Genomic DNA, 17009 nt, shown 5'->3' with positions numbered 1-17009 from the left:
TATATAATATTTTAGAGGTGATAAGTTGGACAGATCGAGTGAAAAAGCCATTTTCCCACACGACGACAACATCTCTCCTTCTCACTATCGCGCATTAGTTTCGCTTCCCCACCCGCCATTTTTAAAAAGACCCGACGAGGCTCATTGCTTGAATTATGCAGAAACGGGCAGTGTTTAGGTCATGTAATTGATTCTGTTGCAAAGGGGAGAAATTGTGCTTTACAATGGTATTGACATTACAGTTGATCTGGAAGTATTACGTTTTGGGGGCGCTAAAGTAAGGGCGGACCAAGGCGATGTACGAGTTTACATGAGTTTACGTTACTTGAAGTAGGCGACCCACCTCGCACCCGCAGACACAATCAAACATCATGAATTGTGGATAAACGATTGGAACCGTTTGCGTGTTTCACCAGTGTCTTCTGGGTATTATGACTCTGTGATAGACTATAACAGTGCTGTGTTTTGGTAGTGAGGAGGAGGACAGGGAGTTGGCAGTAGCAGTCAGAGCCTCTTTGATGCAGCAGAGGAGACGGGAGGACGGAGGACGAGACTCCCAGGACAGGAGCGCAGCGCCCAAACACCGCAAAGAGGAGAGGATGGAGAGGCCCGAGCGGATGGAGAGGCCCGAGCGGATGGAGAGGCCCGAGCGGATGGAGAGGCCCGAGCGGATGGAGAGGCCCGAGCGGATGGAGAGGCCCGAGCGGATGGAGAGGCCCGAGCGGATGGAGAGGCCCGAGCGGATGGAGAGGCCCGAGCGGATGGAGAGGCCCGAGCGGATGGAGAGGCCCGAGCGGATGGAGAGGCCCGAGCGGATGGAGAGGCCCGAGCGGATGGAGAGGCCCGAGCGGATGGAGAGGCCCGAGCGGATGGAGAGGCCCGAGCGGATGGAGAGGCCCGAGCGGATGGAGAGGCCCGAGCGGATGGAGAGGCCCGAGCGGATGGAGAGGCCCGAGCGGATGGAGACTGAGGAGAGACACAGGAGTATTCCTGTCAAACCCCCAGCAGAAGCTCCCCAGTGAGGACCATGAAGAGTAACCCTCTGACAGGAGACGACTTCCCAGCCCTCCTGGGGGCTGCAGCACCCACACTGAGGTACACACACACACAGACACACACCCCGAGGTGAAGGTGTATACCAGCTGTGTTATCATTTATGTATATTACACTGTAAAACCCCCCCGGCCCGGCCCCCCGGCCCTCCTGTCCCCCAGGTCTCTCTGTAGTGATGTATGTTATAGGTACATATATATATATTGTGTGTTACAGTGTAAAGCCCCCCCCAGGTCTCTCTGTAGTGATGTATGTTATAGGTATATATATTGTGTGTTACAGTGTAAAGCCCCCCCCAGGTCTCTCTGTAGTGATGTATGTTATAGGTATATATATTGTGTGTTACAGTGTAAAGCCCCCCAGGTCTCTCTGTAGTGATGTATGTTACAGGTATATATATTGTGTGTTACAGTGTAAAGCCCCCCCAGGTCTCTCTGTAGTGATGTATGTTATAGGTATATATATTGTGTGTTACAGTGTAAAGCCCCCAGGTCTCTCTGTAGTGATGTATGTTATAGGTATATATATTGTGTGTTACAGTGTAAAGCCCCCCCAGGTCTCTCTGTAGTGATGTATATTATAGGTATATATATTGTGTGGTACAGTGTAAAGCCCCCCAGGTCTCTCTGTAGTGATGTATGTTACAGGTATATATATTGTGTGTTACAGTGTAAAGCCCCCCCCAGGTCTCTCTGTAGTGATGTATGTTATAGGTATATATATTGTGTGTTACAGTGTAAAGCCCCCCCAGGTCTCTCTGTAGTGATGTATGTTATAGGTATATATATTGTGTGTTACAGTGTAAAGCCCCCCAGGTCTCTCTGTAGTGATGTATGTTATAGGTATATATATTGTGTGTTACAGTGTAAAGCCCCCCCCCAGGTCTCTCTGTAGTGATGTATATTATAGGTATATATATTGTGTGTTACAGTGTAAAGCCCCCCCCAGGTCTCTCTGTAGTGATGTATATTATAGGTATATATATTGTGTGTTACAGTGTAAAGCCCCCCAGGTCTCTCTGTAGTGATGTATGTTATAGGTATATATATTGTGTGTTACAGTGTAAAGCCCCCAGGTCTCCAGTGTAAAGCCTCCCAGGTCTCTGTAGTGATGTATGTTATAGGTATATATATTGTGTGTTACAGTGTAAAGCCCCCAGGTCTCTCTGTAGTGATGTATGTTATAGGTATATATATTGTGTGTTACAGTGTAAAGCCCCCCAGGTCTCTCTGTAGTGATGTATGTTATAGGTATATATATTGTGTGTTACAGTGTAAAGCCCCCAGGTCTCTCTGTAGTGATGTATGTTATAGGTATATATATTGTGTGTTACAGTGTAAAGCCCCCCCCAGGTCTCTCTGTAGTGATGTATGTTATAGGTATATATATTGTGTGTTACAGTGTAAAGCCCCCCCAGGTCTCTCTGTAGTGATGTATGTTATAGGTATATATATTGTGTGTTACAGTGTAAAGCCCCCCAGGTCTCTCTGTAGTGATGTATGTTACAGGTATATATATTGTGTGGTACAGTGTAAAGCCCCCAGGTCTCTCTGTAGTGATGTATGTTATAGGTATATATATTGTGTGTTACAGTGTAAAGCCCCCAGGTCTCTCTGTAGTGATGTATGTTATAGGTATATATATTGTGTGTTACAGTGTAAAGCCCCCCAGGTCTCTCTGTAGTGATGTATGTTATAGGTATATATATTGTGTGTTACAGTGTAAAGCCCCCCCAGGTCTCTCTGTAGTGATGTATGTTATAGGTATATATATTGTGTGTTACAGTGTAAAGCCCCCAGGTCTCTCTGTAGTGATGTATGTTATAGGTATATATATTGTGTGTTACAGTGTAAAGCCCCCCCAGGTCTCTCTGTAGTGATGTATGTTATAGGTATATATATTGTGTGTTACAGTGTAAAGCCCCCCCCAGGTCTCTGTAGTGATGTATGTTATAGGTATATATATTGTGTGTTACAGTGTAAAGCCCCCAGGTCTCTCTGTAGTGATGTATGTTATAGGTATATATATTGTGTGTTACAGTGTAAAGCCCCCCCCAGGTCTCTCTGTAGTGATGTATATTATAGGTATATATATTGTGTGGTACAGTGTAAAGCCCCCCAGGTCTCTCTGTAGTGATGTATGTTACAGGTATATATATTGTGTGTTACAGTGTAAAGCCCCCCCCAGGTCTCTCTGTAGTGATGTATGTTATAGGTATATATATTGTGTGTTACAGTGTAAAGCCCCCCAGGTCTCTCTGTAGTGATGTATGTTATAGGTATATATATTGTGTGTTACAGTGTAAAGCCCCCCAGGTCTCTCTGTAGTGATGTATGTTATAGGTATATATATTGTGTGTTACAGTGTAAAGCCCCCCCAGGTCTCTCTGTAGTGATGTATGTTATAGGTATATATATTGTGTGTTACAGTGTAAAGCCCCCCCCCAGGTCTCTCTGTAGTGATGTATATTATAGGTATATATATTGTGTGTTACAGTGTAAAGCCTCCCCAGGTCTCTGTAGTGATGTATGTTATAGGTATATATATTGTGTGTTACAGTGTAAAGCCCCCCAGGTCTCTCTGTAGTGATGTATGTTATAGGTATATATATTGTGTGTTACAGTGTAAAGCCCCCCAGGTCTCTCTGTAGTGATGTATGTTATAGGTATATATATTGTGTGTTACAGTGTAAAGCCCCCCAGGTCTCTCTGTAGTGATGTATGTTATAGGTATATATATTGTGTGTTACAGTGTAAAGCCCCCCAGGTCTCTCTGTAGTGATGTATGTTATAGGTATATATATTGTGTGTTACAGTGTAAAGCCCCCCCAGGTCTCTCTGTAGTGATGTATGTTATAGGTATATATATTGTGTGTTACAGTGTAAAGCCCCCCAGGTCTCTCTGTAGTGATGTATGTTATAGGTATATATATTGTGTGTTACAGTGTAAAGCCCCCCAGGTCTCTCTGTAGTGATGTATGTTATAGGTATATATATTGTGTGTTACAGTGTAAAGCCCCCCAGGTCTCTCTGTAGTGATGTATGTTATAGGTATATATATTGTGTGTTACAGTGTAAAGCCCCCCCAGGTCTCTCTGTAGTGATGTATGTTATAGGTATATATATTGTGTGTTACAGTGTAAAGCCCCCCAGGTCTCTCTGTAGTGATGTATGTTATAGGTATATATATTGTGTGTTACAGTGTAAAGCCCCCCAGGTCTCTCTGTAGTGATGTATGTTATAGGTATATATATTGTGTGTTACAGTGTAAAGCCCCCCAGGTCTCTCTGTAGTGATGTATGTTATAGGTATATATATTGTGTGTTACAGTGTAAAGCCCCCCAGGTCTCTCTGTAGTGATGTATGTTATAGGTATATATATTGTGTGTTACAGTGTAAAGCCCCCCAGGTCTCTCTGTAGTGATGTATGTTATAGGTATATATATTGTGTGTTACAGTGTAAAGCCCCCCAGGTCTCTCTGTAGTGATGTATGTTATAGGTATATATATTGTGTGTTACAGTGTAAAGCCCCCCCCCCAGGTCTCTCTGTAGTGATGTATGTTATAGGTATATATATTGTGTGTTACAGTGTAAAGCCCCCCCCAGGTCTCTCTGTAGTGATGTATGTTATAGGTATATATATTGTGTGTTACAGTGTAAAGCCCCCCCCAGGTCTCTCTGTAGTGATGTATGTTATAGGTATATATATTGTGTGTTACAGTGTAAAGCCCCCCCCAGGTCTCTCTGTAGTGATGTATGTTACAGGTATATATATATATTGTGTGTTACAGTGTAAAGCCCCCCCAGGTCTCTCTGTAGTGATGTATGTTATAGGTATATATATTGTGTGTTACAGTGTAAAGCCCCCCCCAGGTCTCTCTGTAGTGATGTATGTTATAGGTATATATATTGTGTGTTACAGTGTAAAGCCCCCCAGGTCTCTCTGTAGTGATGTATGTTATAGGTATATATATTGTGTGTTACAGTGTAAAGCCCCCCAGGTCTCTCTGTAGTGATGTATATTATAGGTATATATATTGTGTGTTACAGTGTAAAGCCCCCCAGGTCTCTCTGTAGTGATGTATATTATAGGTATATATATTGTGTGTTACAGTGTAAAGCCCCCCCCAGGTCTCTCTGTAGTGATGTATGTTATAGGTATATATATTGTGTGTTACAGTGTAAAGCCCCCCAGGTCTCTCTGTAGTGATGTATGTTATAGGTATATATATTGTGTGTTACAGTGTAAAGCCCCCCCAGGTCTCTCTGTAGTGATGTATGTTATAGGTATATATATTGTGTGTTACAGTGTAAAGCCCCCCCCAGGTCTCTCTGTAGTGATGTATGTTATAGGTATATATATTGTGTGTTACAGTGTAAAGCCCCCCAGGTCTCTCTGTAGTGATGTATGTTATAGGTATATATATTGTGTGTTACAGTGTAAAGCCCCCAGGTCTCTCTGTAGTGATGTATGTTATAGGTATATATATTGTGTGTTACAGTGTAAAGCCCCCCAGGTCTCTGTAGTGATGTATGTTATAGGTATATATATTGTGTGTTACAGTGTAAAGCCCCCCAGGTCTCTCTGTAGTGATGTATGTTATAGGTATATATATTGTGTGTTACAGTGTAAAGCCCCCCAGGTCTCTCTGTAGTGATGTATGTTATAGGTATATATATTGTGTGTTACAGTGTAAAGCCCCCCAGGTCTCTCTGTAGTGATGTATGTTATAGGTATATATATTGTGTGTACAGTGTAAAGCCCCCCAGGTCTCTCTGTAGTGATGTATGTTATAGGTATATATATTGTGTGTTACAGTGTAAAGCCCCCCAGGTCTCTCTGTAGTGATGTATGTTATAGGTATATATATTTGTGTGTTACAGTGTAAAGCCCCCCCAGGTCTCTCTGTAGTGATGTATGTTATAGGTATATATATTGTGTGTTACAGTGTAAAGCCCCCCAGGTCTCTCTGTAGTGATGTATGTTATAGGTATATATATTGTGTGTTACAGTGTAAAGCCCCCCCAGGTCTCTCTGTAGTGATGTATGTTATAGGTATATATATTGTGTGTTACAGTGTAAAGCCCCCCCCAGGTCTCTCTGTAGTGATGTATGTTATAGGTATATATATTGTGTGTTACAGTGTAAAGCCCCCCCAGGTCTCTCTGTAGTGATGTATATTATAGGTATATATATTGTGTGTTACAGTGTAAAGCCCCCCAGGTCTCTCTGTAGTGATGTATATTATAGGTATATATATTGTGTGTTACAGTGTAAAGCCTCCCCAGGTCTCTGTAGTGATGTATGTTATAGGTATATATATTGTGTGTTACAGTGTAAAGCCCCCCCAGGTCTCTCTGTAGTGATGTATGTTATAGGTATATATATTGTGTGTTACAGTGTAAAGCCCCCCTCTCTCTGTAGTGATGTATGTTATAGGTATATATATTGTGTGTTACAGTGTAAAGCCCCCCAGGTCTCTCTGTAGTGATGTATGTTATAGGTATATATATTGTGTGTTACAGTGTAAAGCCCCCCCCCAGGTCTCTCTGTAGTGATGTATGTTATAGGTATATATATTGTGTGTTACAGTGTAAAGCCCCCCAGGTCTCTGTAGTGATGTATGTTATAGGTATATATATTGTGTGTTACAGTGTAAAGCCCCCAGGTCTCTCTGTAGTGATGTATGTTACAGGTATATATATTGTGTGTTACAGTGTAAAGCCCCCAGGTCTCTCTGTAGTGATGTATGTTATAGGTATATATATTGTGTGTTACAGTGTAGCCCCCCAGGTCTCTCTGTAGTGATGTATGTTATAGGTATATATATGTGTGTTACAGTGTAAAGCCCCCCCAGGTCTCTCTGTAGTGATGTATGTTATAGGTATATATATTGTGTGTTACAGTGTAAAGCCCCCCCAGGTCTCTCTGTAGTGATGTATGTTATAGGTATATATATTGTGTGTTACAGTGTAAAGCCCCCCCAGGTCTCTCTGTAGTGATGTATGTTATAGGTATATATATTGTGTGTTACAGTGTAAAGCCCCCCCCAGGTCTCTGTAGTGATGTATGTTATAGGTATATATATTGTGTGTTACAGTGTAAAGCCCCCCCCAGGTCTCTCTGTAGTGATGTATGTTATAGGTATATATATTGTGTGTTACAGTGTAAAGCCCCCCCCAGGTCTCTCTGTAGTGATGTATGTTATAGGTATATATATTGTGTGTTACAGTGTAAAGCCCCCCCAGGTCTCTCTGTAGTGATGTATGTTATAGGTATATATATTGTGTGTTACAGTGTAAAGCCCCCCAGGTCTCTGTAGTGATGTATGTTATAGGTATATATATTGTGTGTTACAGTGTAAAGCCCCCCCAGGTCTCTCTGTAGTAATGTATGTTATAGGTATATATATTGTGTGTTACAGTGTAAAGCCCCCAGGTCTCTCTGTAGTGATGTATGTTATAGGTATATATATTGTGTGTTACAGTGTAAAGCCCCCCAGGTCTCTCTGTAGTGATGTATGTTATAGGTATATATATTGTGTGTTACAGTGTAAAGCCCCCCCAGGTCTCTCTGTAGTGATGTATGTTATAGGTATATATATTGTGTGTTACAGTGTAAAGCCCCCCCCAGGTCTCTCTGTAGTGATGTATGTTATAGGTATATATATTGTGTGTTACAGTGTAAAGCCCCCCCAGGTCTCTCTGTAGTGATGTATGTTATAGGTATATATATTGTGTGTTACAGTGTAAAGCCCCCCAGGTCTCTGTAGTGATGTATGTTATAGGTATATATATTGTGTGTTACAGTGTAAAGCCCCCCAGGTCTCTCTGTAGTGATGTATATTATAGGTATATATATTGTGTGTTACAGTGTAAAGCCCCCCCAGGTCTCTCTGTAGTGATGTATGTTATAGGTATATATATTGTGTGTTACAGTGTAAAGCCCCCCAGGTCTCTCTGTAGTGATGTATGTTATAGGTATATATATTGTGTGTTACAGTGTAAAGCCCCCAGGTCTCTCTGTAGTGATGTATGTTATAGGTATATATATTGTGTGGTACAGTGTAAAGCCCCCCCAGGTCTCTCTGTAGTGATGTATATTATAGGTATATATATTGTGTGTTACAGTGTAAAAAGCCCCCCAGGTCTCTCTGTAGTGATGTATATTATAGGTATATATATTGTGTGTTACAGTGTAAAGCCCCCCAGGTCTCTCTGTAGTGATGTATGTTATAGGTATATATATTGTGTGTTACAGTGTAAAGCCCCCCAGGTCTCTCTGTAGTGATGTATGTTACAGGTATATATATTGTGTGTTACAGTGTAAAGCCCCCCTAGGTCTCTCTGTAGTGATGTATGTTATAGGTATATATATTGTGTGTTACAGTGTAAAGCCCCCCCCAGGTCTCTCTGTAGTGATGTATGTTACAGGTATATATATTGTGTGGTACAGTGTAAAGCCCCCCCAGGTCTCTCTGTAGTGATGTATGTTATAGGTATATATATTGTGTGTTACAGTGTAAAGCCCCTGGTCTCTCTGTAGTGATGTATGTTATAGGTATATATATTGTGTGTTACAGTGTAAAGCCCCCCCCAGGTCTCTCTGTAGTGATGTATGTTACAGGTATATACTGTGTGTTACAGTGTAAAGCCCCCCAGGTCTCTCTGTAGTGATGTATGTTATAGGTATATATATTGTGTGTTACAGTGTAAAGCCCCCAGGTCTCTCTGTAGTGATGTATGTTATAGGTATATATATGTGTGTTACAGTGTAAAGCCCCCCTCCCCCAGGTCTCTCTGTAGTGATGTATGTTATAGGTATATATATTGTGTGTTACAGTGTAAAGCCCCCCAGGTCTCTCTGTAGTGATGTATGTTATAGGTATATATATTGTGTGTTACAGTAACCCCCCCAGGTCTCTCTGTAGTGATGTATGTTATAGGTATATATATTGTGGTTACAGTGTAAAGCCCCCCAGGTCTCTCTGTGTGATGTATGTTATAGGTATATATATTGTGTGTTACAGTGTAAAGCCCCCCCAGGTCTCTCTGTAGTGATGTATATTATAGGTATATATATTGTGTGTTACAGTGTAAAGCCCCCCCCCAGGTCTCTGTAGTGATGTATGTTATAGGTATATATATTGTGTGTGTTACAGTGTAAAGCCCCCCAGCCCTGAAGACTCCGGCCCAGGTCCCTCTGAAGGAGGATGACTTCCCCAGTCTATCTGCTGCCATGGTTATGACCCCATGACCCCCGCCTACTCCGCCCAACCCAGGAAGCACTCCTCCTTCCAAGAAGAAGACTTCCCCGCCCTGGTCTCTAAGATCCGCCCTCCCAGACCAGCGGGCGGAGCTACCTCAGCCTGGAGCCAAGCCAGCAGCAGCAGCAGCAACACCTCCAAGACGGTCATCCTTCCTCCTCTTCCTCTAGACCTCCCCCTAACAACCCTCCTCTCCCCCTCCCCCCGGCCCCCAGCTCCTCTCCTCCTCCTCTTCCTCTCGGAGGAAAAAGCTCCCCCCGTGCGCCGCCCCTCCCCCGTCCGATGATGACAATTGCGTTCCAAGACGATGCAGGAGCACCGAGCAGTTCCAACCATGTTGGATATCTCCTCTCTTCTCATCGTCAAAGGACCGTCTAAATCTGCCCCTGCCTCTAAGCCCCTCCCATTGACAGCTAAGCCCCTCCCACCAACCGCCAAGCCTCCCCCACTGACAGCTGCCCCTCCCACCAACCTCTAAGCCCTCCCCCTCGGTCCTATTCCCGCCCCAAGCCCCACATCCAAGACAGCCAAGAAGAAGAAACAGGCCACGCCCCTCCATCATCATTTGGGAACCAAGTTCCTGTCCTCATGGAAACGGTCTCCAGGGTACAGAAGGAGAACGTTCCGGAGAGCCACGCTCAAGCCACTGGTTGCTAGGAGCAGTTAAAACCGCTGTAAAAGCAAAGGTCAAAGCAAGTGGATTGGCTATGGCCACCTGGATAAACCAGTAACAGTGGCCCAGCAGCCGGAACCCCCCTGGAGGTAGAGGAGGAGTTCCCTGCCCTCATCTCCAAGAAACCCCGCCAGGTACATAACATAACTATCCCAATTCATATTTGCTCTACACAATCATTTCTATGTGCCAGTTGTGCATGTGTTAACCCTGGGGGAGTTTTGTGCAGTATTACCCCTGGGGAGTTTTGTGCAGTATTACCCCTGGGGAGGTTTTGTGGTATTACCCCTTGGGGATGGGGGGGGTTGTGCAGTAACCCCTGGGAGCAGGGGGGTTTTGAGTGATCCCCTGGGGGGTTGTTCAGTGTTACCCCTGGGAGGGTTAGGGGGGGTTTGTGCAGGATTACCCCTGGGGGGGGTTTCAGGTTTAGTGAGGATGTGTATTACCCCTGGGGTGTTATGAGGGGTTTTGTGCAGTATTACCCAGCAGTTAGGGGGTTTGTATTGGTCTATGAGGGCGTAACGTGTTGGTCTATGAGGGCGTAACGTCTCAGCAGTGAGGATGTGTTGGTCTATGAGGGCGTAACGTCCCAGCAGTGAGGATGTGTTGGTCTATGAGGGCGTAACGTGTTGGTCTATGAGGGCGTAACGTCCCAGCAGTGAGGATGTGTTGGTCTATGAGGGTGTAACGTCTCAGCAGTGAGGATGTGTTGGTCTATGAGGGCGTAACGTCTCAGCAGTGAGGATGTGTTGGTCTATGAGGGCGTAACGTCTCAGCAGTGAGGATGTGTTGGTCTATGAGGGCGTAACGTCTCAGCAGTGAGGATGTGTTGGTCTATGAGGGTGTAACGTCTCAGCAGTGAGGATGTGTTGGTCTATGAGGGCGTAACGTCGCAGCAGTGAGGATGTGTTGGTCTATGAGGGCGTAACGTCTCAGCAGTGAGGATGTGTTGGTCTATGAGGGCGTAACGTCTCAGCAGTGAGGATGTGTTGGTCTATGAGGGCGTAACGTCCCAGCAGTGAGGATGTGTTGGTCTATGAGGGCGTAACGTCTCAGCAGTGAGGATGTGTTGGTCTATGAGGGCGTAACGTCCCAGCAGTGAGGATGTGTTGGTCTATGAGGGCGTAACGTCTCAGCAGTGAGGATGTGTTGGTCTATGAGGGCGTAACGTCTCCACAGTGAGGATGTGTTGGTCTATGAGGGCGTAACGTCTCAGCAGTGAGGATGTGTTGGTCTATGAGGGCGTAACGTCTCAGCAGTGAGGATGTGTTGGTCTATGAGGGCGTAACGTCTCAGCAGTGAGGATGTGTTGGTCTATGAGGGCGTAACGTGTTGGTCTATGAGGGCGTAACGTCTCAGCAGTGAGGATGTGTTGGTCTATGAGGGCGTAACGTCTCAGCAGTGAGGATGTGTTGGTCTATGAGGGCGTAACGTGTTGGTCTATGAGGGCGTAACGTCTCAGCAGTGAGGATGTGTTGGTCTATGAGGGCGTAATGTGTTGGTCTATGAGGGCGTAATGTGTTGGTCTATGAGGGCGTAATGTGTTGGTCTATGAGGGCGTAATGTGTTGGTCTATGAGGGCGTAACGTCTCCACAGTGAGGATGTGTTGGTCTATGAGGGCGTAACGTGTTGGTCTATGAGGGCGTAACGTCTCAGCAGTGAGGATGTGTTGGTCTATGAGGGTGTAACGTGTTGGTCTATGAGGGCGTAACGTCTCCACAGTGAGGATGTGTTGGTCTATGAGGGCGTAACGTGTTGGTCTATGAGGGCGTAACGTCTCAGCAGTGAGGATGTGTTGGTCTATGAGGGCGTAACGTGTCAGTCTATGAGGATGTGTTGGTCTATGAGGGCGTAACGTCTCAGCAGTGAGGATGTGTTGGTCTATGAGGGCGTAACGTCTCAGCAGTGAGGATGTGTTGGTCTATGAGGGCGTAACGTCTCAGCAGTGAGGATGTGTTGGTCTATGAGGGCGTAACGTCTCAGCAGTGAGGATGTGTTGGTCTATGAGGGCGTAACGTCTCAGCAGTGAGGATGTGTTGGTCTATGAGGGCGTAACGTCTCAGCAGTGAGGATGTGTTGGTCTATGAGGGCGTAACGTCTCAGCAGTGAGGATGTGTTGGTCTATGAGGGCGTAACGTCTCAGCAGTGAGGATGTGTTGGTCTATGAGGGCGTAACGTCTCAGCAGTGAGGATGTGTTGGTCTATGAGGGCGTAACGTCTCAGCAGTGAGGATGTGTTGGTCTATGAGGGCGTAACGTCTCAGCAGTGGGGATGTGTTGGTCTATGAGGGCGTAACGTGTTGGTCTATGAGGGCGTAACGTCTCAGCAGTGAGGATGTGTTGGTCTATGAGGGCGTAACGTCTCAGCAGTGAGGATGTGTTGGTCTATGAGGGCGTAATGTGTTGGTCTATGAGGGCGTAACGTCTCAGCAGTGAGGATGTGTTGGTCTATGAGGGCGTAACGTCTCAGCAGTGAGGATGTGTTGGTCTATGAGGGCGTAACGTCTCAGCAGTGAGGATGTGTTGGTCTATGAGGGCGTAACGTCTCAGCAGTGAGGACGTGTTGGTCTATGAGGGCGTAACGTCTCAGCAGTGAGGATGTGTTGGTCTATGAGGGCGTAACGTCTCAGCAGTGAGGATGTGTTGGTCTATGAGGGCGTAACGTCTCAGCAGTGAGGATGTGTTGGTCTATGAGGGCGTAACGTCTCAGCAGTGAGGATGTGTTGGTCTATGAGGGCGTAACGTCTCAGCAGTGAGGATGTGTTGGTCTATGAGGGCGTAACGTCTGGTCTATGAGGATGTGTTGGTCTATGAGGGCGTAACGTCTCAGCAGTGAGGATGTGTTGGTCTATGAGGGCGTAACGTCCCAGCAGTGAGAATGTGTTGGTCTATGAGGGCGTAACGTCCCAGCAGTGAGGATGTGTTGGTCTATGAGGGCGTAACGTGTTGGTCTATGAGGGCGTAACGTCTCAGCAGTGAGGATGTGTTGGTCTATGAGGGCATAACGTCTCAGCAGTGAGGATGTGTTGGTCTATGAGGGCGTAACGTGTTGGTCTATGAGGGTGTAACGTCTCAGCAGTGAGGATGTGTTGGTCTATGAGGGCGTAATGTGTTGGTCTATGAGGGTGTAAACGTCTCAGCAGTGAGGATGTGTTGGTCTATGAGGGCGTAACGTCTCAGCAGTGAGGATGTGTTGGTCTATGAGGGCGTAACGTCTCAGCAGTGAGGATGTGTTGGTCTATGAGGGCGTAACGTCTCAGCAGTGAGGATGTGTTGGTCTATGAGGGCGTAACGTGTTGGTCTATGAGGGTGTAACGTCTCAGCAGTGAGGATGTGTTGGTCTATGAGGGCGTAATGTGTTGGTCTATGAGGGTGTAACGTCTCAGCAGTGAGGATGTGTTGGTCTATGAGGGCGTAACGTCTCAGCAGTGAGGATGTGTTGGTCTATGAGGGCGTAACGTCTCAGCAGTGAGGATGTGTTGGTCTATGAGGGCGTAATGTGTTGGTCTATGAGGCGTAACGTCTCAGCAGTGAGGATGTGTTGGTCTATGAGGGCGTAACGTGTTGGTCTATGAGGGCGTAATGTGTTGGTCTATGAGGGCGTAACGTCTCAGCAGTGAGGATGTGTTGGTCTATGAGGGCGTAACGTCTCAGCAGTGAGGATGTGTTGGTCTATGAGGCGTAACGTCTCAGCAGTGAGGATGTGTTGGTCTATGAGGGCGTAACGTCTCAGCAGTGAGGATGTGTTGGTCTATGAGGCGTAACGTCTCAGCAGTGAGGATGTGTTGGTCTATGAGGGCGTAACGTCTCAGCAGTGAGGATGTGTTGGTCTATGAGGGCGTAATGTGTTGGTCTATGAGGGCGTAACGTCTCAGCAGTGAGGATGTGTTGGTCTATGAGGGCGTAACGTCCCAGCAGTGAGGACGTGTTGGTCTATGAGGGCGTAACGTCCCAGCAGTGAGGATGTGTTGGTCTATGAGGGCGTAACGTCTCAGCAGTGAGGATGTGTTGGTCTATGAGGGCGTAACGTCTCAGCAGTGAGGATGTGTTGGTCTATGAGGGCGTAACGTCTCAGCAGTGAGGATGTGTTGGTCTATGAGGGCGTAACGTCTCAGCAGTGAGGATGTGTTGGTCTATGAGGGCGTAATGTGTTGGTCTATGAGGGCGTAACGTCTCAGCAGTGAGGATGTGTTGGTCTATGAGGGCGTAACGTGTTGGTCTATGAGGGCGTAACGTCTCAGCAGTGAGGATGTGTTGGTCTATGAGGGCGTAACGTCCCAGCAGTGAGGATGTGTTGGTCTATGAGGGCGTAACGTGTTGGTCTATGAGGGCGTAACGTCTCAGCAGTGAGGATGTGTTGGTCTATGAGGGCGTAACGTCCCAGCAGTGAGGATGTGTTGGTCTATGAGGGCGTAACGTGTTGGTCTATGAGGGCGTAACGTCTCAGCAGTGAGGATGTGTTGGTCTATGAGGGCGTAACGTGTTGGTCTATGAGGCGTAACGTCTCAGCAGTGAGGATGTGTTGGTCTATGAGGGCGTAACGTGTTGGTCTATGAGGGCGTAACGTGTTGGTCTATGAGGGCGTAACGTCTCAGCAGTGAGGATGTGTTGGTCTATGAGGGCGTAACGTCTCAGCAGTGAGGATGTGTTGGTCTATGAGGGTTTAACGTCTCAGCAGTGAGGACGTGTTGGTCTATGAGGGCGTAACGTCTCAGCAGTGAGGACGTGTTGGTCTATGAGGGCGTAACGTCTCAGCAGTGAGGATGTGTTGGTCTATGAGGGCGTAACGTCCCAGCAGTGAGGATGTGTTGGTCTATGAGGGCGTAACGTCTCAGCAGTGAGGATGTGTTGGTCTATGAGGGCGTAACGTGTTGGTCTATGAGGGCGTAACGTCTCAGCAGTGAGGATGTGTTGGTCTATGAGGGCGTAACGTCCCAGCAGTGAGGATGTGTTGGTCTATGAGGGCGTAACGTCTCAGCAGTGAGGATGTGTTGGTCTATGAGGGCGTAACGTGTTGGTCTATGAGGGCGTAACGTCTCAGCAGTGAGGATGTGTTGGTCTATGAGGGCGTAACGTCTCAGCAGTGAGGATGTGTTGGTCTATGAGGGCGTAACGTGTTGGTCTATGAGGGCGTAACGTCCCATTACATTTTACATTTAAGTCATTTAGCAGACGCTCTTATCCAGAGCGACTTACAAATTGGTGCATACACCTTATGACAACCAGTGGAACAGCCACTTGCATCTAAATCTTGTTGGGGGAGAAGGATTACCTACCCTTACTTACCCTATCCTAGGTATTCTTGAAGAGGTGGGGTTTCAGGTGTCTCCGGAAGGTGGGTGATTGACTCCGCTGTCCTGGCGTCGTGAGGGAGTTTGTTCCACCATTGGGGGCCAGAGCAGCGAACAGTTTTGACTGGGCTGAGCGGGGAACTGTAATTCCTCAGTGGTAGGGAGGCGAGCAGGCCAGAGGTGGATGAACGCAGTGCCCTTGTTTGGGTGTAGGGCCTGATCAGAGCCTGGAGGTACTGAGGTGCCGTTCCCCTCACAGCTCCGTAGGCGAGCACCATGGTCTTGTAGCGGATGCGAGCTTCAACTGGAAGCCAGTGGAGAGCGGAGGAGCGGGGTGACGTGAGAGAACTTGGGAAGGTTGAACACCAGACGGGCTGCGGCGTTCTGGATGAGTTGTAGGGTTTAATGGCACAGGCAGGGAGCCCAGCCAACAGCGAGTTGCAGTAATCAAGACGGGAGATGACAAGTGCCTGGATTAGGACCTGCGCCGCTTCCTGTGTGAGGCAGGGTCGTACTCTGCGGATGTTGTAGAGCATGAACCTACAGGAACGGGACACCGCCTTGATGTTAGTTGAGAACGTCAGGGTGTTGTCCAGGATCACGCCAAGGTTCTTAGCGCTCTGGGAGGAGGACACAATGGAGTTGTCAACCGTGATGGCGAGATCATGGAACGGGCAGTCCTTCCCCGGGAGGAAGAGGAGCTCCGTCTTGCTGAGGTTCAGCTTGAGGTGGTGATCCGTCATCCACACTGATATGTCTGCCAGACATGCAGAGATGCGATTCGCCACCTGGTCATCAGAAGGGGGAAAGGAGAAGATTAATTGTGTGTCGTCTGCATAGCAGTGATAGGAGAGACCATGTGAGGTTATGACAGAGCCAAGTGACTTGGTGTATAGCGAGAATAAGAGAGGGCCTAGAACAGAGCCCTGGGGGACACCAGTGGTGAGAGCGCGTGGTGAGGAGACAGATTCTCGCCACGCCACCTGGTAGGAGCGACCTGTCAGGTAGGACGCAATCCAGCGTGGGCCGCGCCGGATGCCCAACTCGGAGAGGGTGGAGAGGAGGATCTGATGGTTCACAGTATCGAAGGCAGCCGATAGGTCTAGAAGGATGAGAGCAGAGGAGAGAGAGTTAGCTTTAGCAGTGCGGAGCGCCTCCGTGATACAGAGAAGAGCAGTCTCAGTTGAATGACTAGTCTTGAAACCTGACTGATTTGGATCAAGAAGGTCATTCTGAGAGAGATAGCGGTAGAGCTGGCCAAGGACGGCACGCTCAAGAGTTTTGGAGAGAAAAGAGAGAAGGGATACTGGTCTGTAGTTGTTGACATCGGAGGGATCGAGTGTAGGTTTTTTCAGAAGGGGTGCAACTCTCGCTCTCTTGAAGACGGGAGGGACGTAGCCAGCGGTCAGGGATGAGTTGATGAGCGAGGTGAGGTAAGGGAGAAGGTCTCCGGAAATGGTCTGGAGAAGAGAGGAGGGGATAGGGTCAAGCGGGCAGGTTGTTGGGCGGCCGGCCGTCACAAGACGCGAGATTTCATCTGGAGAGAGAGGGAGAAAGAGGTCAGAGCATAGGGTAGGCAGTGTGAGCAGAACTAGCGGTGTCGTTTGACTTAGCAAACGAGGATCGGATGTCATCGACCTTCTTTTCAAAATGGTTGACGAAGTCATCTGCAGAGAGGGAGGAGGGAGGGGGGAGGATTCAGGAGGGAGGAGAAGGTGGCAAAGA

The 17009-nt window shown here is 47.2% G+C and overlaps 1 pseudogene; it reads left to right on the top strand.

Annotated features, from left to right (window-relative positions):
* The window catches only part of LOC127927942 (E3 ubiquitin-protein ligase ZNF598-like), a 62614-nt pseudogene that overhangs the window by 27182 nt on the left and 18423 nt on the right, over nucleotides 1–17009 (top strand).

Source organism: Oncorhynchus keta, unplaced genomic scaffold (genome assembly GCF_023373465.1).
Source record: "Oncorhynchus keta strain PuntledgeMale-10-30-2019 unplaced genomic scaffold, Oket_V2 Un_scaffold_19589_pilon_pilon, whole genome shotgun sequence".
In the NCBI taxonomy this organism is placed as follows: Eukaryota; Metazoa; Chordata; class Actinopteri; order Salmoniformes; family Salmonidae; genus Oncorhynchus; species Oncorhynchus keta.
Note: the sequence above shows the minus strand (reverse complement) of the source record. Positions and strands in the feature narration are given on the sequence as shown.